Source organism: Pongo abelii, chromosome 19 (genome assembly GCF_028885655.2).
Source record: "Pongo abelii isolate AG06213 chromosome 19, NHGRI_mPonAbe1-v2.0_pri, whole genome shotgun sequence".
Classification (NCBI taxonomy): Eukaryota; Metazoa; Chordata; class Mammalia; order Primates; family Hominidae; genus Pongo; species Pongo abelii.
Genome location: NC_072004.2, coordinates 23,196,295 through 23,211,686, shown reverse-complemented (window position 1 = coordinate 23,211,686; position 15,392 = coordinate 23,196,295).

The window sequence follows — 15,392 nt, the reverse complement described above, 5'->3', positions numbered from 1 at the left end:
ATGGCTCAGAGGGTTGTTGGCATTTTTTAGCAGAAAAGTATTTTTAATTAAGGTGTGTACACTGTTTTGGACATATGCTATTGCACACTTCATAGACTACCATATAATATAAACATAATTTTATATGCACTGGGAGACCAAAAAATTTGTGTGACTCTCTTAATTGTGGTGGCCTGGAACCAAACCTGCAATATCTCCAAGATATGCCTGTAGCTTTTTGTTTGTTTGTTTTAGCTTTCTCATGGTGCTGAATGTGTCTGTAGTTAAACAGCCCCTTTTCTTCATTCTCAGGAGCCAGCTGAGGAGGTGTATCATGCATCTTCCCACCCCAGCCCTCCCCTTCTAAGGAACCCCCACACCTGCTCTGTCTTCCTGCTACAGTCTCTGAGAAAAGCCCTTTCATCTGTCAAGAACTACAAAAGTCATTCTTTAAGGGAAGAAGATGTGAGGAAGCGATCCATATAGGAAGTTAGAAATACGTACATCAATCAATTCCTATAAGAAAAACGTATAAAATGCCATTTAGTAATGAAAATCTCCCACATTTGCTACCACAAAAGGGAGAATTGCATCTTTTTAAAATGTGGGTGAAAATAAAATAGAAGTATTCGTTAGTGAATATTTTATTCCTGTGAAATACATGCTCCTAAATATAGATAACAACTGAGGAAGAAGACCAGGCAAAGTCAAAAACAACTAAGACAAACAAAACCAAGAAAACAAGTGTCTCAACGGTTGTGACAAATGGAGGAAGGGAGCTTGTCTTGGTCTGTTTCGTGTAGCTATAAAGGAACACCTGAGAGTGGGTAATTTATAAAGAAAAGAGGTCTCTTTGGCCCACGGTCTGCAGGCTGCACTGAAAGCATGATGCTGGCATCTGCTCTGCTTCTGGTGAGGCTTCAAGTGGCTTCTGCTTGTGGTGGAAGGGGAAGGGAAGCTGGCCTGTGCAGTGATTACATGCTGAGACAGGAGGCAAGAGAGACAGGGGATGTTCAGGTTCTTTTTAACAACCAGCTCTCCCTGAGATTAATAGAGCTCAAGAGCTCACTCACCTCTGAGGGAGGGCATTAAATCCATTCACGAAGGATCTGCCCCCGTTAGGCCCCACCTCCAACACTGAGGATAAATTTCAACATACGATTTGGAGGGAACAAATATTCAAAGTATAATAGAACTACCCAGGAATGAACTTGGGCAGAAACAGGAATAAAGATTCCTCATTCTGGAAACATCTGCACAAGGTGGCCAGAAGTGAAAAAATTGAGAAAGTCCAAGCTGCCAGGGAAATGGAGTGAGGCTCTAAACGCATTAATATAAAGGGCAGGATAGGAGCTTTGCTATTGAGGAGACCTCCAGACAGATGCCTGCAAGCACCTTTGTAGTCGTAAGCACCGCTTTGCTGTGTAAACCATTCTTGGTCAACACCCTAGCTTGATCTCACTCCCACTTGCCTTACCTGTGGAAAGCCCTTTTCTCCTTCAAGACTCAAAAAACTGTGCTGTCCTTGAAATGGCATTTGTAATCAATAAAGGGCAAAAATTAAATACTGCATAACTAGATTCATGAAAGCAGAATACGTAGAACAAGAGCATATTCAATACAGGCAAAGCATCTGTTCAGAGATTTGCTACTGTGAATGGAGAAAAATGAAATATAATTTTTAAATTGGCAGTACAATCAAAAGTTTATTATAATTAGTACCAGTACAAAAAAAAATCTTAACCTGTGATTCTCAGAGGGAGCTTAGAGAAATAGAAAAGAACAGTAAGGGCTCATCTTTGGTGTCAAAGGGACAGCCCCAGCAAATCAAACTGCTTGGGGAGTGGACACTCTTTCCCTCCCAAAATGCCACCTTCCTCCCAGCCCACCCTCACCTACCACCGGCTGTCCCTGAAGAACACCAGTGAGGATCAATTGCTCTTCTGTGTTTGTACCAGCAGTGCTAAATAAACAATGAAACAGACACAAAGTTAAAGTTACCTGATCAAAAAAGGAGTGAAGACTAGACCCCAGCCCACTGACTCAGTCTCTAGGACCCCTCGCTCAAATCTTCAATCAACAGTGCAGATGGCTGTGAGCTCTTCTGATTCCAGATGACAATACCCCTCCCTTTAATTCCTTGATATGTTTCATTATGTAAGTAAATTTAATATAAAAATCATTGCATTAGAGTTCATTGTTTTTATACAAGATTCAGTGTGAGATCAATGTTATACTTCCAATTTGTCACACTTATAGAGAACGGAGAAGAATCACATTATTTAAAATATTAGCAAATGTGCATAATTCCTTTGGATAATTTTAAAGTGATAGGATTGGATCACATATGATGCAATTGCCTGGGTCTCTTTTGTTTTTAGATGTATTTATCTCTCATATTGTGAATCTCATATTTATGTGAATAATTATCAGGAGATTTTATTTTTATTACGCATATTTAGTATAAAATGATCATACAGTGAAGAGTGTGTAAAATCAAAATAAAATGCCATTCATCACCTCTGGCTTTCGTTCCAAGAGATAGTCATTGGCCATTTCTCATGCAAATTTCCTGAAGAGTTCTAAGTAAATAGAAGATCTATATACACACACTTAACCTATACAGGTCCTCAGTCTTCGCTCATATCCTTTAATGAGATTTACAATTAGTCCCACTGTTTCCATGGAACAAACTCAACCATTATAATACCTGTGTGTCTTTCTATGGAGTTATATGACCGTAAAACCAAGAATACTTCTAGGAATCTCAAGTCCTTCCTGTAAGATTCTTCTGCTCCACGTGGTCTCCACCTGGGACGCATGATGGTTTTCAGTGGTGTCTGGGCTGGTTTCAGACCTGGATGGCTGCACTCGTGCCTTGGAAGGGTTGCTTCCAGAGAACCTGCACCTAGCCTCCAGCCTGCTGGTCTCAGGTGGTCGGACTTCTTCCATGGAGGCTCAGGGATCATGAAAAGAAAGCCCCAAGAGACAGGCAGGGAAAGGTGCCAGTGTCCTCAGTCCTGGGCCAGAAACCAGCAGGTGAATCTTTCCCCGCCCTTCAGTGGGCACAGCTGTCTCAGAGCCCGCCCTGTTTCCAGTTGAGGGGATGTGACCCCCACCCACCAGCAAGAGGATTGGACACCCAACTCATTCAGCCTTGACTCATCCTGGGTCACACTAACTCAGCCAAGGCTCCTGTTTGCCCAGCCAGGGCTCCAATTTGCCACCTGCTGCTCCCCAACCGAGGCGAGGCCTCCCTGGCCTTGGTTGAATCACTGAGGGCAGTCATTTGCATCCTTGGACACAGGCCCAGGCAGAGTCATCCAAACACCCCCCATGGTTTCCTCAGCCACCAAGTGCCTAGGTTGGGATCCCGGCCCTCAGGGTGGGCCACATCTGGTGGACTTGAATGTTCTGTGGACCCTCACTGCCCCCTCCTGCCCTCACCAGGCTTCTTCTATACACCTGGGGTGTGGGTTGGGTTTGAGTCTGAACAGGCCATGTCCAGGGAGAACTGTAGGGGTCACCCTGCAGTCCTGAGCAGTCTCATTTTCGTTTCCTCCTGCAGGTGGCCAACAGGAGGATTCCCTAGGGTCTCTGCAACTGAGCTGCAAATATTCAAAGATGCTTTAAGGACCATTTGTATTCACATTTTTCTTTTTATTCTGTCAATTTCAAGACTTTTTAAATATTAGCTAGATTAATCTTCTATCTGCTGCAAACATTGTCTCCCAATTTTTTACTTGTATTTTGCTGTCATTTATGGTGCTTTTGGCCATGTAAAAAGGTTTCATTTAATATTTATGTATTAATTTGCTAGTTCTTTCTGTGAGTGCATCAGATTCTTTGAAGCATAATGATAAAAGCCTTCTCTACACCCAGGTTTTCACAGAATTACTCATGTTCGCTTCTGGTTCTTACATGGTTTCAGTTTCCACATTTAAATCTCCAGTCGATTGGAGTTTGATCTTGTGTGACACGTGAGATGTGTACCCAATCTCGTTGTTTTCAGGATGGCCATCCAGTTTTCCCAGCACCATTTATTTAAAAGTCCATCTTTTCCTCAGCGATTTGACATGATGCCTTTATCATATACCAAATTCCCACACATAGCTGGGATATTTCCAGGCTTTGTAGTCTTCATGGGTCAGCTGGTCTACAGCATAATATTGTGCTGTATATTATGGCTTTAGTAGAGACACTTTGTAGTATATTTTAGATCTGGCAAAATATGTGTGTGTGTGTGTGTGTGTGTGTGTGTGTGTGTAGATATAGATATATGTAATTGAGTTAGCTGCCTTCAACCCCAGTTCATTTTTTTCAAGGTGTTCCTAGCTCCAGTGGAAGGGAGCAACTTAGTCTTTTTGTATGTATTAATTTGTTCTGGGGACCCTCACAGCCCTGTTGCTTTGTGATAGCTTTATGCCTAGCAATAGAAAGGCTTTCTTTGCACCCTCTGGAACCTTTGTAAATGCTTTGCGCTTCTTTTCTTTGAATATTTGGCAAAAGGATCATTCCGATGACTGCTTTGTAGTCAGTGTGATGTTTGAAAGGTTTATGTGCTGTAGATCCAGGAAACCCTGATAGCGAGGCTGTGACAGAGTGTACTTAATTTGCATTCAACTTTCTTTTCTTTCCATTCCTTTGTGAGAAAGGGTCTAAAATGGATCTGTGATATCAAAGCCTGTGGGTGGGCCATCGGGTGCAATTGCAGCATATGTGCGGACTGTGCCCAGAGGAAATGTTTCCTAGGAACTAGCACAGTATTCCCTGTTCGATGCTCTAATTATATGCTAAATTGTGTGCCTCTGAGCAGCGGGAACCCTTGGAAGGTCAAGCACCCTCTCCGGGGCAGCAGCATCTCTGCCTGGAGACCCAGAGGCAGAATCTGAGGGCAGAGGTGGCAGCAGGAGCGGGGTTGAGGCCGAGGCTGCTTACCTAACCCCATCATGAGATTAGGAAGAAAACGCCCTAGGAATCTCTCAAACCCGCTATTCATTGTGACCCTCCCTCCGTCCCACACCTGCAGTGGCTCCCTGCTGCCTGCAGAGACGAGTTGTTCAGGGCCTCACCAGGAGTGGACTTGAACCCCTGGGGTCCTGCTGAGCCAGGCCATTTAAACCACATACATTGAAACTTCCTGCTTTTCATCCTCTGCTCCCGGCTCCTCTCCACGACCCCACTTGTCCCGAGCCTCTCTCCATGGGCCACAGAGACTGGTTTACTCCCTCCCATCTATGAGTTCTCTCAGAATATTTTTGTGTAAACAAGGTCTCAGTAACTAAATCCTATTTCCATCTCCCTGCATCAATGTTCTCTGGCTGGGTGGGTGGCGCTCCTTTGGCTGGGTCCTGCTGATGTCCTTAAAGGCCTCAGCCCATGGATTCAAAGCCTGGGGCCAGTGGCTGCAGGATTCTAAACACTGTGGGCGCACAGTTGCAGGGCTGGCTGTGGGACTGTGTGATGGCAAGAAGCATCCAGAGGTGGATGTGGCCAGGGATGGGAGCAGCCATCAGAGAGGTGGGCAGGACAGCGACCAGTTCCCCAGGAGAGGGGAGTCTTAGGAATTCAGGAATTCAGCCCCCACGACTGTGGTGAGTGAGGAGGAAGAATGTGGAATTGAGAGATGGAAGATGAGGAAGGCTTTGGCCCCAGCCCTGGAAAGCCGTCCCTCCTTCTGTCCTGAAAGCCCACTTCTCCCACCTGGACGTGCACACCATCTCCCCAGGAGGCCCTGGAGCATGGTTGCACTCTGGTCTGCAACCTACCCCATGCAGCATGTCCCTCTTGTCCTTGCCATAGTCTCTCTGCTGTTGGACAGTGGCTTGTGGTGTGTCTCATGCAATAGATGCCCACTCCACTAGGACGAGCACAGTGTCTGTAAATTCCTACCTGGGTTCCCCTTCGTGTCATACATGCAGGAAGGAAAGTCACTCTGGGGACCCCGAAAGATTCTCTAATTCCAAGGGGGCACCCAGGAGCCTGGGAAGTTCTAGGCAGGCAGGGGAGGCCAGGAGGCTGACCATGGCCCAATCAAGTTATTGAAGAGTTTTGAGGGTTCTTTATATGTTCTGGATGTGAGTCCTGGACCAGACTCCCAGTCTATGTTTAGTCATTTCATCCTCTTAAGAGGGTCTTTCATAGAGCATGAGTTATTTTGATGACTTCCAATTTATCCACTTCTCTTTACAGATCGTGCTTTTGCAGTCAAGCCTTCAAAGATCTTTACCTAGCCCTAGAAACCTAACTTTTCTCTTAGAATCCTTTTCCCTAAAGTTTTCCAGTTTTGCGTTTCACATTGAAGTGTGTGATCCACCTCGAGTGAATGCTTGTACAAGGTGAGGCTTCAGAGTCTAGGTCAAGAGCTCTCTCTCTGCCTGCCTGCTTGCTGTGCCTGTGATGTGCAATTTCCCTACTTCCACGTGACAGAGAGGCTACCTTTCCTCCCATGAATTGCTTGAGCACATTTGTCAAAAATCAGTTGGGCACTTTAATTTGGGTCTCCATTCTGTCCTGTTGATCGAAGTGTCTGTCCCTCTGCCTATGCGCACAGTCTTTATTCACTGTGTAATAAGTGTTGAAATAGGGGCAACTTTATTCTTGTTTTCTTTTTTTTTTTTTTTTGAGTCAGAGTCATGCTCTGTTGCCCAGGCTGGAGCACATAATCTTGGCTCGCTGCAATCTCCACCTCCTGGGGTCAAGCAATTCAGCCTCCCGGGTAGCTGGGATTATAGGTGCGTGCCACCAGACCCAGCTAATTTTTGTGTTTTTAGTAGAGACAGGGCTTCGCCATGTTGGCCAGGCCAGTCTCCAATTCCTGGCCTCAAGTGATCTGTCCACCTCACCCTTCCAAAGTGCTGGGATTACAGGCATGAGCCACCTCCCCTGGCCTTGTTTTTCAAAATTGCATTAGCTTTGCCAGTTCCTTTGCCTGTCCATATGAGCGTTTTTTTAAGGTAAGTATGCCTACTTTCAGGCGGGGCTGTCTTGTGGTGGGGGGAAGGTGGTGGGCTGTGGGTTAATTTCCATGTCTCTAGCATGGCATCAGCTCCTTCCAGTGGCTGGAGAGCAAGCGAGTGCTACTTGAAGACCTGTGGGGCTCCCTGTGCTCTTTGCCCTGCCTGGTAACAGCTTCTCCTTCCACTGCCAGGTGTGCCGGGGTTATACCCTTCCTGCCTGCCCCTCAGCCTCCCTCCCCACTGTCAAGACACAGGCTGGGCCAGGAGTGCTGGGTTCCCATACAGGTAGGGGCAGGGGAAGCTCGGGGTCAGCTGAGGCTAAGCTAAGAGTTGGGGAGCAGTGCTGGTGTCCCCAGCTTCCAACTGGGGTGGATGGGATCTCAGGGGACACGTGAAAGCAATTCTCCTCCCAAATATTCAGTCATGGCCATTGTTCCTCACCCTTCTGAACTTAGAGCCTCAAGACTCCCATATCTTAGTTCCATGTTCAGGATATGTAAAGGTTCTGGTCTCTTTTTGCCCTGGAGACTGAGCAATAGAACTGTGACTGTCTGGTTCCCGTGCAGCCCCAGCAGCTTGGTGGCTGTGCAGTTCAGTAGAACGAGGGCACGGAAGGACTGACAAGACCAGGTCCTGACGCTTGTTCTTTGATGAGTCTTCTCATTTTCTAAGTCCCTGAGTGCTTGGGTTTGTTTTTTGTTTTTTGTTTGTTTGTTTGTTTTTTGTTTTTTGTATTGGTTTTCTAAAGGCAGTATTCACAGAGACAAGTGAGGAAACCTGGGATGACCATGGGTGTCCCACGTGGCTTCAAACCCCCTGCCAGGTGCTGGTCAGTTTCCAGAAGTCCAAGCCGGCTCTCTGAAAGAGCTGAAGCCAACCTTTTCCCTCAGCTCCAGTTCCTAGGATATTCTAAACTTCCCCCAAACTCAGCACAGAGAGGAAAAAACACTGTCCTTCCTTGGTAAATAAATGTATCCATTCAGGAAGATTCAGCATGGCTGGTAGTGAGAAGTAAGGCCATCATTTTGCTGGGATTGGGGATGGAGGAGGACTTTCTGGGTGACTCAAGGAAACTGCCAGGTGTGAGCATGGCCCATGGCCCTGCTGCTCTCGTCCGGGCTGTCAGGGTCTGGCTGGGAAAACATTCCCTAGAAGCCTGGGAGTGGGTGACTGCAAGGTTGCTTGGTTTCTCGGACGCTGCCTGTGACCTTCTTATTGTGTGGAGCTCTCTGACACTGAGGCCCACAGAGCTGCAGCCCTCCGCTCTCTGCTGTGCTCAGGGAGGTGGGTGCCCTGTAATCACAGGGTGGCTCTGCCTGGGCCTTGAGCACCCCCTTGGGTGGACTTCTTTTCCTTGTGTTGGCTCCAGGCACGAGCCTGCCGTCCTCTGGAGGCTCCAGGCAATGGCTCACTTATCTCTGGGTGTCCATATTCCCTTTACCCAAGAGATGGTTCTGCTGCTTAGTGGGCCTGGGCTCTGCCCAAGGCTTCATGCCATGGGTAGGTTTACCCTTCCCTCTCTTCAGCAGAAGAAATTACTAAGTTCCTCTTATTGGACCCCATGGCAGGAACTGGGGTGCAGGACCTGCTCATCTTCCTGGGCGAGGGGTCTTGAGTTCCATACACCTATTTCTCCCTCCACTGCTAAGGGTCTCTTTGGCTGCTCTTGAGTCGATGACAGATTCTCGTCCTGTTTGCTGCCCTCTGTAGCCTGTGAGCAGAACCAGAAGGGACACTCTCACAGCCTATTTGCCACGGAATCCAGGAGGCAGGTCCATTTTGGTGAGTTTGAGATCCTGAGAGAGCGTGATTAAGAATCATAATGTGATCAATAATCTTACATGGGTTTCATTGAGATCTGTCTCGTTTCCATGTTATTCATTTTTAAAATTGATTGATCCAGTGTATAGTGTAGGTGCAAAACTAAATAAAAAATAAATACATACATACATATATAAACATTGATTTTAAAAATATGGTCTTCTGATCCTTCTCCACCAATCTCAAATAAAGAATTCTTTTCTACATGGATTTCTAAATTGTGGGGCATGGAATCTCAGCTATTCGGCACATACAGGCTGCATTCTGCAGGGTCCAGCCCCTGAGACAGCTCCTGTGGGTCCCACCAGCCTGCCAGAGGCCAGCGGCACTATCCAGCCCAGCCCACCAAAAGGGAATGGCATGGCCCAGAGGCTCCTGCATTGGGCAGGTGGCAGGGGGCAGGGAAGCTGGTCCACAGCCTGCACTGCAGTGTGGGGCTTAGCCCTGGAAGCCTGCCCCAGGCCTAGCAGGGGGTCCCTGCTCAACCTATTCTAGACTACTGCCCTGCTCAGGCTCTGCCCTGCTCAACCTATTCTAGACTACTGATGTTTAAATCTCCCAAGAGTTGGCCAGGCGTGGTGGCTCACACCTGTCATCCCAGCACTTTGGGAGGCCAAGGCGGGCGGATCATGAGGTCAGGAGATCGAGACCATCCTGGCTAACACAGTGAAACCCCGTCTCTACTAAAAATACAAAAAAAATTAGCCGGGCGTGGTGGCGGGCACCTGTAGTCCCAGCTACTCCGGAGACTGAGGCAGGAGAATGGCATGAACCCGGGAGGCGGAACTTGCAGTGAGCCAAGATCGTGCCACTGCACTCCAGCCTAGGCTACAGAGCGAGACTCCGTCTCAAGAAAAAATCTCCCAAGAGTCCCCATCCCTAGGTCTTTCCATCCCAATAATAGATTTAGAAAAATGGGAGTTGGGAAGGGAAGATGAAAGCCTACTGCTTCAGTGGGCAGCCCTTGGGTTTCATTACCTGATTTGGGTACATGTTTTTTCCAAACTGGCAAATGTGGACACCACCGAATGCAGTCAGATGGCAGAAAGATGATCCCAACTCCATACAAATGAAAAAATGGAACCAAAGCTCCAGGGCTCACTAAAATGCAGAAGAAACCAAACAAAATTCTTCATCATCTGAAGCTCACAGCCACCTCAGGTACCTGAGCAGAGAATGTGCTCTCCTGACTAGAGTTTAGGCCCACATCACAAAGCATCCTGAGCTCTGGGAGGGGACGAAGGAGGCAAGTGAACCCGCCCCACCATGCAACCCAGCAGATCACCCAGCCCACTGGGCCACCAGATTCTCACATCATTTGTCACTGGGGAAATGAAACTCAAAACCGTAATGAGATAGCACTTCACACCTACTAGGATGCCTGTAATGTTTTTAATGGAAAATAACAAGTGTTGGCAAGGATGTGGAGAAATTGGAACTCTTGTATATTGCTGGTGGGAATGGAAAATGGTGCAGCCGCTGTGGCAAGCGGCATGGAGTTTCCTCAAAAAGTTAAACATAGAATTACCATATGGCCCTGCATTTCCACGCCTAGGTATAATCCCGAAAGCATTGAAAATAGGGACTCAAACAGATACTTGCATGCCAGTGTTAATAGCAGTATTATTCATAACAGCCAAAAGGAGTAAACAATCCCAAGTGTCCAGCAACAGATGAAGGAGTGCGGAGTGCATCAAATGTGGTGCATACATACAATGGATTGTTATTCAGCCATAAAGAGAATGAAGTCCTGATACACACGACCACATGGATGAATGCTGAAAAAATGATGCTAAGTGAAACAAGCCGGTCACAAAAGGCCACATATTGTGTGATTCCGTTTATACAAAACAGCAAATGCCTTAGTCTGTTACGTGTTGCTATAAAGGAATCCCTGAGGCTAGGTAATTTATAAAGAAAAGAGATTTTTTTGGCTCACAGTTCTGCAGCCTGTATAGGAAGCATGGCACCAACATCTGCTTCTGGTGAGGCCTCAAGGAGCTTCCACTCGTGGCAGAAGGGGAAGGGGAGCCAGTGTGCACAGAGGTCACAGGGCGAGACAGGAGGCAAGAGAGAGAGGGAGGAGGTGCCAGGCTCTTTTGAACAACCAGCTCTCCCAGGAACTAGTAGAACAAGAGCTCACTCACCCTGAGGGAAAGCATTAATCTATTCATGAGGAATCCACCCCCATAACCCAAATACCTCCCATTAGGCCCCATCGCCACCACTGGGGATAAATTTCAACATAAGATTTTTAAGGGGTCAAACATGCAAACTACAGCACCTAGAATAGGCGGATTCTCCCCTATTGAATGCTACCAAACATTTAAAGAAAGATTCAAGCCTATCCATTCCCCGCCAGGTGGCTGTCTCCACAACATGGCTTTTTCCCCTTCAAGACCATCAGGAGAAGAGCCTGTGTCTCCGCATCTGCGGAAATCGTCTTTGCCATGTAATGTGCCATAACCACGGGAGTGACATCGCATCGCATCCCAGGGCCACCGCTAAGGAGGAGGGTGAGGACCTTGACCCTCATCTTAGAATTCTGTCCTGCCTGGCTTCCACTTGTCCTCTTCTAAATCCATCTTAACTCATTCCTTTGGTGCCTGTTTTTACTGCCTAAATTTTGGCAATAAAGGGAGGAATAAAAACACATCATTTTTTTTCTTTTTTTGAATTCTCATTACATCCACACACAAGAAATGTGTCACATGAAGGAAGTGTATTTAGAATACCAGTTTTCCTATTTGGTTCATGATATTTTTCCAGGGTAAAATTGCCAACAGAATTTGGAAGCCCAAAGCAGGACATGATATAAATTAATGCTGGTGATCTGTAAATTATATTTTATTTCATAAAAGGGTAAATTTTCCCCTTTAGTCTGGTCAATTTTATGCAATTTGGCATCACATTTTATAAATGTATTACCCTTTTGAACATTTACTGAACTGAATGCACAAAGAGAAGTATAAAAGAAAATCTGGAAGCACTTGTTGGTTTTATTTTAAGGCTGGAAAAGAATATAAAATGGAATGCATGTATTAATTTTGGCATGGATATATTCATTTCCTGTGGTTGCTGTAACAAATTACCACAAACTTGGTGGCTGAAGACAACAAATATTTATTCTGTCACAGTTCAGAGGCCAGGAGTCCTAAACCTGCCTCACTGGGCTGGAATCAAGGTGTCAGCAGGGCCGCGCTCCCTCCACAGGCTCCGGGAGACCCCAATCCTCGTCTCCTCCAGTTTCTAGTGGCTGCTGGCCACCTCCACCCTCTGCCTCCGTGGTCACATGGCCACCTCCTCTTCTGTCTGTAGTAAAATCTCCCTCTGCCTCCCTCTGATAAAGACACATGTGATTGCATTTAGCACCACCTGGGTCATCTACCATAATCCCCCACTTCTCAAGACCTTAATTTAAATCACATCTGCAAAGATCCTTTCTCTGTGTCAGGGAACTTTCCTAGGATCCAGGGGTGAGGGCCTGGATAATTCAGGGGCCGTGATTCCAACCCACTGCAATGTGTCTTCTCTGACCCTGCTTGAGTGTGCTGGCAAGGACTGCTGCCTTGTCATCCATTCGTATTAGTGTCTGCAGCATTTGGCAATATGGTGTTTCTATTGAGAGAAAGTCATAATCAAGTACAGTTCTTTTTTTTTTTCCTTTGCCTCAGAGAGAAAAATCTCCATTCCACTGTTCTCCCAGATCAGCTGCTTTTGGAAGGCAGGGAACAAGGCAGCATCAGTGAATTCCACCAGCACTGACCCATTGCCACATTCCTTTGATATAAAGTAGCTTCCTGAGTCAGAGCAATTCTGAGTGGGACACCATGATGGTGAAAATGTCTGTGGTTAACAGATTGTACTTCCATGGAAGGATTACGGGCAGAGAAGATAAGCCCATATTCAGAGTAAGTGCCTCTTCCAGGGAGAACATCTTGCTGCCCTCTTCATCCTGGAAGTGATCAAATGCAATCAGTCTGCCACGGGGATCCTGGGAAACGGTGTCACCTCAGGCTTTTCCTTGGCTTGTAGACGGCCGTCTTCTCCCTGTGTCCTCACATGGTTGACCCTCTGTGCACACCTTCATCCTAATCTCTTCTTATAAGGACATCACTCCGATTGAATTAGGGCCACCCTCATCACCTCACTCCACTTTAATTACCTCTTTAAAGATCCCATCTTCAAATGCAGTCACATTCTGAGGCACCGGGGTTAGGGCTTCAACATATGAATTGCGGGGACATAGCCCATAGCATGAGGCAAACAGCTCCCTTGCATTTGGTGGGCGAGCATAGGAGGATCCAGGGGTAGAAAAGTCCTTTGATAGGTGGGGGATGATTCAGATGACAGGGACAGAAAATGCAATTTAGAAAGTGGAGTTTGGGTACAGCCTCATCACGGGAGCCGCTCTGCATTCTCAAGTCATGCAGGCTGGCATCTAATGCCAACTTTCCCCTGTCCATCAGCGCCTGTAGCCTCCACGTCCTCCTCACCCATGGTGGCCTCCACAGACCCCACTCAGCCCCTTCCATCAGCACCACCTGCTCCCCATCTATCACTTCTTCCTGGGAGAGCCCCACTCTTGGTCTTTTCTAAGCCTGCTTCATAGTAAGTGGCTGAAACCTGTGGGATAAGCTCCCATGAGGTTGTAGATTCTGCTGCCATAAATGTATGGTCTGGCCATTAGTCAACTCCAACACTGTGTGGGAACTGTCCATCCATCCATGCGTCCATCCACCCATCTGTCTGTCCATTCACCCATTACAGACAAATTCGAAAAGTGCCTTCCTTATGAGCTAGAATGTCTGTGCACAAAACAGACAAAGTTGGCTGCTTCTTGGAGCTTACATCAGAGATCTCCAAACTTTTTCTATAAATGGTGAGATATTAAATATTTTAGGCTTTGTAGGCCATATGGTCTCTGTCACAACTACTCAATTCTGCCATGGTTTTGTAAAAGCAGCCATCAACAATTCATGAACAATTCATGAAATGAGTGTGGTTCTGTGCCAAAGGACATTGGGATTTCATTCCACGTTCACGCATCATGAATACTATGCTTCATTAATAGAGCACAAAGGAAGCCTTCCTTTGACCCTAAAGAACCATGTTATCTGCACATTACAATTGCTTTGATTCCTCCTGTTTTTGTCTTCATGCTGCCATCGTGGGTACCTAGCACACAAGGCTTTATTGCCTCTTAGCTCACGTAACAAAAATACTTCTGTTTTGTAAGTTCCCTCATTTAAAGAGAAACATGCTTCATCTGATTTAGATATATCATTCTATTTCAACTTAATTTGGAGTCTTAAAAATCAAGGATGGCCAGGCGTGGTGGCTCACGCCTATAATCCCAGCACTTTGGGAGGCCTAGGTGGGAGGATTGCTTGAGGCCAGGAGTTCAAGACCTGCCTGGGCAACACAGCGAGACCCTGTCTCTAAAAAAAATTAAGGATGCATTGTTTGAACATATACCTTACTATTTTAGAGATGAAAGTTTTATTTTTGTATCTTAGGTACTGATGAATAGATGTTTAATTGTTGCCAGAGTTCATTGAACAGCCCATGTTACTGGTGGTGGTGTCAGTTGTCGCAACTAGTTTAGACACTATTTAATCACTTATCTTCCAAATGTCATTCTCTTTGCTCAGCAAATGTATTTCTGTGAATGTACAATGAGTAAATAATGAAACATAAAGGAAAAAAGACAAGCTTAAAATTGGAATCTCGTTAAAATATTCATTCTGTATTGTTATTTACTACCTAACCTGACCCCACTGAAACTTCGATAAACATGATTTTAAGTAAATTTTTGTGATTTTTTTCCATCCTAATTTGAATAACTTCACTGTGTCCTCTGATATCTCGTTGCTGGAAAAGATACTTGGCCAACTGAGTGCTGGTAAAAACAAGACTTCACTGTATTCATCAAGGATGTGTGGGCCTGCTACAGATCCTGGAGTCATGTCAATTTAGCAAATGCACAAGAGCCAGACACCAGTGCCTGGAGTTGAGTCCCTTACAGTGTTCCCCAGATGAAGCAATACATCATGATGACTAGTGTTTTCCTGGCCTCCACGGGTTCCAGTTGGAATCCCTTGCCTAGACACATTCCAGGAAAATGGCTTCAGGGTACAATTGTCATGAAAGTTTCCCCTTAAACCCAAAACAAGCAAGAATAAAATAAATAAAAATATGAAAAGTTGATGTATGTGCTTAGTCAAACAGTCAAAGAGCAGGAAGTACTCTATTCCCACATTAGTTTTGAGATTCACATTGTTTGGCCCTTTATATCACTTGAACATCATGAAAATGGCAATATTGAGCCCAGAATCTAAGACTTACAATTAATAGTAGAATTCACTCATGGCTCCTTTTGGGGGCATGACTTCCTTCCGCCATTTTCTGAGCAGAGTGCCTTCATTGCAAGCCCTCACAGAAAAACCCTTTTCAAAGGCAGACGATGCAACACGTGCCACATCCCAACATAGGTCAGCTGACTTAGGACTCGAAATGCTTTCATGAATTCTGTCCATGTCAGCACCAGGATTTTCACTGCTGAAACCAGTTCAGGCAAACACACACACACACAGAGGCCACACAGGGAAAAACACACACTGGAACACACAT